Source organism: Triticum aestivum, chromosome 7D (genome assembly GCF_018294505.1).
Source record: "Triticum aestivum cultivar Chinese Spring chromosome 7D, IWGSC CS RefSeq v2.1, whole genome shotgun sequence".
NCBI classification, from domain to species: Eukaryota; Viridiplantae; Streptophyta; class Magnoliopsida; order Poales; family Poaceae; genus Triticum; species Triticum aestivum.
This window is the reverse complement of record NC_057814.1, coordinates 402,262,855-402,269,381: the sequence shown is the minus strand read 5'-3', so window position 1 is coordinate 402,269,381 and position 6,527 is coordinate 402,262,855.

The following is a 6,527-nucleotide window of genomic DNA, read 5'->3' as shown; positions in this document are numbered from 1 at the left end:
TAAGGAAATATAAATAACAACTTTATTATTGCCTCTAGGGCATATTTCCTTCAGTCTCCCACTTGCACTAGAGTCAATAATCTAGATTACACAGTAAATGATTCTAACACCCATGGAGTCTTGGTGTTGATCATGTTTTGCTCGTGAGAGAGGCTTAGTTAACGGGTCTGCAACATTCAGATCCGTATGTATCTTGCAAATCTCTATGTCTCCCTCCTTGACTTGACCACGGATGGAATTGAAGCGTCTCTTAATTTGCTTGGTTCTCTTATGAAATCTGGATTCCTTTGCCAAGGTAATTGCACCAGTATTGTCACAAAAGATTTTCATTGGACCCGATGCACTAGGTATGACACCTAGATCGAATATGAACTCCTTCATCTAGACTCCTTCATTTGCTGCTTCCGAAGCAGCTATGTACTCCGCTTCACACTTAGATCCCGCCACGACGCTCTGCTTGGAACTGCACCAACTTACAGCTCCACCATTCAATATAAATACGTATCTGGTTTGTGACTTAGAGTCATCCGGATCAGTGTCAAAGCTTGCATCGACGTAACCGTTTACGACGAGCTCTTTGTCACCTCCATAAACGAGAAACATATCCTTAGTCCTTTTCAGGTATTTCAGGATGTTCTTGACCACTCTCTAGTGATCCACTCCTGGATTACTTTGGTACCTCCCTCCTAAACTAATAGCAAGGCACACATCGGGTCTGGTACACATCATTGCATACATGATAGAACCTATGGTTGAGGCATAGGGAATGACTTTCATTTTCTCTCTATCTTCTGAAGTGGTCGAGCATTGAGTCTAACTCAACTTCACACCTTGTAACACATGCAAGAACCCTTTCTTTGCTTGATCCATTTTGAACTTCTTCAAAACTTTATCAAGGTATGTGCTTTGTGAAAGTCCAATTAAGCGTCTTGATCTATCTATATAGATCTTGATGCCCAATATATAAGCAGCTTCATCGAGGTCTTTCATTGAAAAATTCTTATTCAAGTATCCTTTTATGTTATCCAGAAATTTAGTATCATTTCCGATCAACAATATGTCATCCACATATAATATCAGAAATGCTACAGAGCTCCCACTCACTTTCTTGTAAATACAGGCTTCTCCAAAAGTCTGTATAAAACCATATGCTTTGATCACACTATCAAAGCGTATATTCCAACTCCGAGATGCTTGCACCAGTCCATAAATGGATCGCTGGAGCTTGCACACTTTGTTAGCACCTTTTGGATCGACAAAACCTTCTGGTTGCATCATATACAATTCTTCTTTACGATATCCATTAAGGAATGCAGTTTTGACATCCATTTGCCAAATTTCATAATCATAAAATGCGGCAATTGCTAACATGATTCGGACGGACTTAAGCATCGCTACGGGTGAGAAGGTCTCATCATAGTCAACTCCTTGAACTTGTCGAAAACCTTTCGCAACAAGTCAAGCTTTGTAGACAGTAACATTACCGTCAGCATCAGTCTTCTTCTTGAAGATCCATTTATTCTCTATGGCTTGCCAATCATCGGGCAAGTCAACCAAAGTCCACACTTTGTTCTCATACATGGATCCCATCTCAGATTTCATGGCCTCAAGCCATTTTGCGGAATCTGGGCTCATCATCGCTTCCTCATAGTTCATAGGTTTGTCTTGGTCAAGTAACATGACCTCCAGAATAGGATTACCATACCACTCTGGTGCGGATCTTACTCTGGTTGCCCTACGAGGTTTGGTAGTAACTTGATCAGAAGTTTCATGATCATCATCATTAGCTTCCTAACTAATTGGTGTCGGAATCACTGGAACTGATTTCTGTGATGAACTACTTTCCAATTCGAGAGAAGGTACAATTACCTCATCAAGTTCTACTTTCCTCCCACTCACTTCTTTTGAGAGAAACTCCTTCTCCAGAAAGGATCCATTCTTAGCAACGAATATCTTGCCTTCGGATCTGTGATAGAAGGTGTACCTGAAAGTGCAACTATCCCTGGGTGGTTTTGGTAATTCCTAACAACATATAGCTCATTGAGCTAATGCTATTTCAAGATAAATATTTCAGGAAAGCTCAGTGATTGGCATGGCATGGATTAGGAATGTGGACCCCTCAAAATGCTAAGGACATATATTGGCTCAAGCTCAAGATTCTACATTTTACTTTTAGTGATCCAAGATCACATTGAGTCCATAGGAAAAGCCAATACTATTAAAAGGGGATGAGGTGTTGCTTAATGGGTTACTTGCTCAAAATACCTAGTGATATGCTCCAAAAACCCTCAACCACTTTCTCATATCCACATATGTCCCAAACCAAAAGTCAAACTCGGCCCCACCGAAACCTTCTATCCGGCGCCACCGAGTTCAGTTGTCATAGCCACTGCCACAAAACCCTAGTCATTTCGGTCTTACCGATAGGGATCTCGGTCTCACCGAGATGGGATTGCAAACTCTCTGTTTCCCTTCATAACATTTCGATCCAACCGAGATGAGCGATCGGTCCCACCGAGTTCGCAATACAAACTCTCTATTTCCCTTTCGTAACATTTCGGTCTCACCGAGATGAGCGAATCGGTCCCACCGAGTTTGCCTGACCAACTCTCTGTTAGCTTATTACCAAAATCGGTCCCGCCAAGTTTGTGTAATCGGTCCCACCGAGATTACGTTATGCCCTAACCCTAATGAAATTGGTCCCACCAAGTTGACATGTCGGTCCCACCGAAAAGCCTAACGTTCACATTTTGAACTAGATCGGTCTGACCGAGTTTCGTTATTCGGTCCCACCAAGTTTGGTGATTTGTGTGTAACGGTTAGATTTTGTGTGGAGGCTATATATACCCCTCCACCCACTCTTCATTCGTGGAGAGAGCCATCAGAACATGCCTACACTTCCATCATACATTTTCTGAGAGAGAACCACCTACTCATGTGTTGAGGTCAAGATTATTCCATTCGAACCATATGAATCTTGATCTCTAGCCTTCTCCAAGTTGCTTTCCACTCAAATCATCTTTCCACCAAGTCCAAATCTGAGAGAGAGAGTTGAGTGTTGGGGAGACTATCATTTGAAGCACAAGAGCAAGGAGTCCATCATCAACACACCATCTATTACCTTTTGGAGAGTGGTGTCTCCTAGATTGGTTAGGTGTCACTTGGGAGCCTCCGTCAAGATTGTGGAGTTGAACCAAGGAGTTTGTATGGGCAAGGAGACCGCCTACTTTGTGAAGATCTACCCTAGTGAGGCAAGTCCTTTGTGGGCGACGGCCATGGTGGGATAGCAAGGTTGCTTCTTCATGGACCCTTCTGGGTGGTGCCCTCCGTGGACTCGCGCAACCGTTACCCTTCGTGGGTTGAAGTCTCCATCAACGTGGATGTACGATAGCACCACCTATCGGAACCACACCAAAAATCTCCGTGTCTACATTGCGTTTGCTCCCTCCAAACTCCTCCCTTTACCTTCATGTGCAATGTTTTACATTTCGCTGCTATACTCTTAGACTTGCATGTGTAGGTTGGTTGCTTGACTAGTGCTAAGTTGCTAAAATCTGCCAAGACTTAAAATTGGGAAATGGCTAGATTTTTATTTGGTCAAGTAGTCTAATCACCCCCCTCTAGACATACTTTTGATCCTACAAGTGGTATCAGAGCTACGGTCTCCATTTGCCTTGATTTCGATAGCTTTTGGTGATCATAGCCTTGGTTTCACAACCTAGGAGAGTATGGCGTCTAGCGAGGGAAATTACCACCGTAGAGGTCCTTACTTTGATGGTACTAATTTTGCTAGTTGGAAGCATAAGATGAAAATGCATATTCTTGGACATAACCCCGCTGTTTGGGCTATTGTGTGTATTGGCTTGCAAGGTGAATTCTTTGATGGGAGAGAACCGAACCATGAAGCTACCGCGGAAGAGTTGAAGATGCTGCAATACAATGCTCAAGCTTGTGATATTCTCTTCAATGGATTGTGCCCAGAAGAATTCAACAAAATTAGTCGTCTTGAGAATGCAAAGTAAATTTGGGATACTTTGGTTGATATGCACGAAGGTACCAACTCCGTCAAGGAATCCAAATTGGATGTGCTTCAAAGTCAACTTGACAAGTTCAAAATGAAGGATGGTGAAGGTGTCGCTGAAATGTACTCTAGGCTTGCTCTCATCACAAATGAGATTGCCGGCTTAGGGAGTGAAGAGATGATGATAGATTCATCGTCAAGAAGACCCTAAGAGCCTTGGATGGGAATTATGATACTGTGTGCACATTGATCCAAATGATGCCCATTTACAAAGATCTCAAGCCAACGGAAGTCATTGGAAGAATTGTTGCTCATGAGATGTCACTCAAGGATAAGGAAGAGTTTCACAACAAGTCAAGTAGTGCTTACAAAGCCTCATGTGATGCCCCCACATCATCAAGTGAGAAACAAGCCTTCGATGAAGAATTGAGCCTAATGGTGAAGAATTTCAACAAGTTCTACAAGAGTAGAAGCAAGGAAAGAAGTTCCAAGTCAAGGTCCTACAATGACAAAAGATCTTCAAGTCATGAATGTAGTTGCTACAATTGTGGAAGACCCAGACACTACTCCAATGAGTGTACGGCTCCCTACAAAATAAGAGAAGATTCTCCTAAAAGAAGAAGTATAAGAGAAGAATCACCACCAAGAGAGACAAGGAGTAGAGATGATCGTTATGCACGAAGAACCTCTCGAAGAAGCAAGGATTCGAAAAGGAAGGACAAATCATCAAAGAGCTACACCAAACGAAGACATCAAGCTCACGTTGGTGAATGGGTATCCGACTCCGACTCCGACCATCACTCTGAAAGAAGTTATCACTCCGACTCCGAATATACTCAAGATGAAGGTGTTGCCGGTCTAGCACTTGTGTCAACCAACTCCTACGACATATTTGACTCACCAAATGAAGGAATTGGAAGATGCTTCATGGCTAAAGGCCCAAAGGTATCACACCCCAAGTATGTTGATTTCAATAGTGATGAAGATGATTTGCTAGGAGATGATGATTTACTTATTGAGAACTCTAGTTATGAAAACTATGATGAACTTGCTATTAATCATGCTAATCAAGATAAAACGAATGACGATGATAAGAAGGAGATTGAGCGTCTAACTAAAGAACTAATCACTCTGAAGTTAGCTCATAAAACTACCTTGGAAGATCATCAAGAACTTTTAAAGACTCATGAGAAGCTACGCTTTGAAAAGCTCAACCTTGAGCAAGAGCATGAGTTCTTAAAAGCAATCAATGATGATCTTCGCAAGAAAAGTTCTTCTTACATTACCAAGCGTTTGCTCTTGTCTACTTACATGCCACAAGTAAAATCTAGCAACAAGAGTAAGAAAGATTCTTCATCTAGTAGTAACAATAATCATGCTAAGTCCAATATTGTTGCTTCTAGTAGTTCTCTTGATTCCACTAATGATCCTCTTAGCCAAGTTACACTTGAGCAAGAAAATAGCTTATTGAGGGGAATTATAGAGAAAGGTGTTTACAAGAGCCTTGCCGGAAGTAAGCAATTTGAGGAAATTGTACGCAAGCAAGAAAGACACCGGAAGAATCAAGTTGTTGGTTTTGAACGAAAGTTCAATGCCAATGGAGTTGAGTGGGAAGAAGATCAATGCCCCAAGACGAAGTTTGTTCCCCAACAAGAGAAGTATGATCCTACCTCTTTCCAAGGAACACAAGCTCAAGATGATCTTCCACCACAAGACCACAAGCAAAAAGGCAAGGACAAGCTTCAAGAGGAGATTGATGCATTTGAAGAAGCTCCCAAGGCCTTGGTCAAGTGGGTTCCAAAGACTACATCAAGTTCTACTTCATCAAGTACAACTACAACTCCACGGATTCCCATCAAGATGATGTGGATCCCGAAGAAGAAGAACTAGAGAGTTCTCGAGGGTGAGTCCGCCAACATACTTCACTCATATCCTTTGGCGAGAACATGTGCAAACAACTTCCACATCTTGCACTAGTTCAAGGAGTCACAAACCCTCTTGTTGTTAAGACAAGGGACAAGGTAACCTAATTCTTTCATGGACATCATCTATGTGAACATCACTCTATGTCTATGGATATCCTTGTTTGTTCCTTGTGGGACTAACCCGTGTAGGTATTGAAAGTGCAACTGACTCCAATGGATTGCTCCAAATGATCTTCATCAACATTGAGCATCCACATCTTCAACACCTGCATGAAGTCATCATCGACAAAACCCAAGGTTAGTTCATCCCTCTTAGGGGGGATATCACATCTAGGGGGAGCTTTACTGTAACCAATTGAGCTAAAGCAACTCTAATGATGTGAACACAACAATGCTTTATGTAAAAGTGGTAACCCCACTTGTCCTTAAACGATGAGTATGACCAATGATCAAATGTTCTCATTTGACTCCTAAGTCAATATACTCGTATATGGATGACCTAGTCATCGCCAATTGCTTGATAGATGCTAGAGTGTTTGTGCATGCTTTGTCACATATTTCATTTGCCATTTTATTGTGTG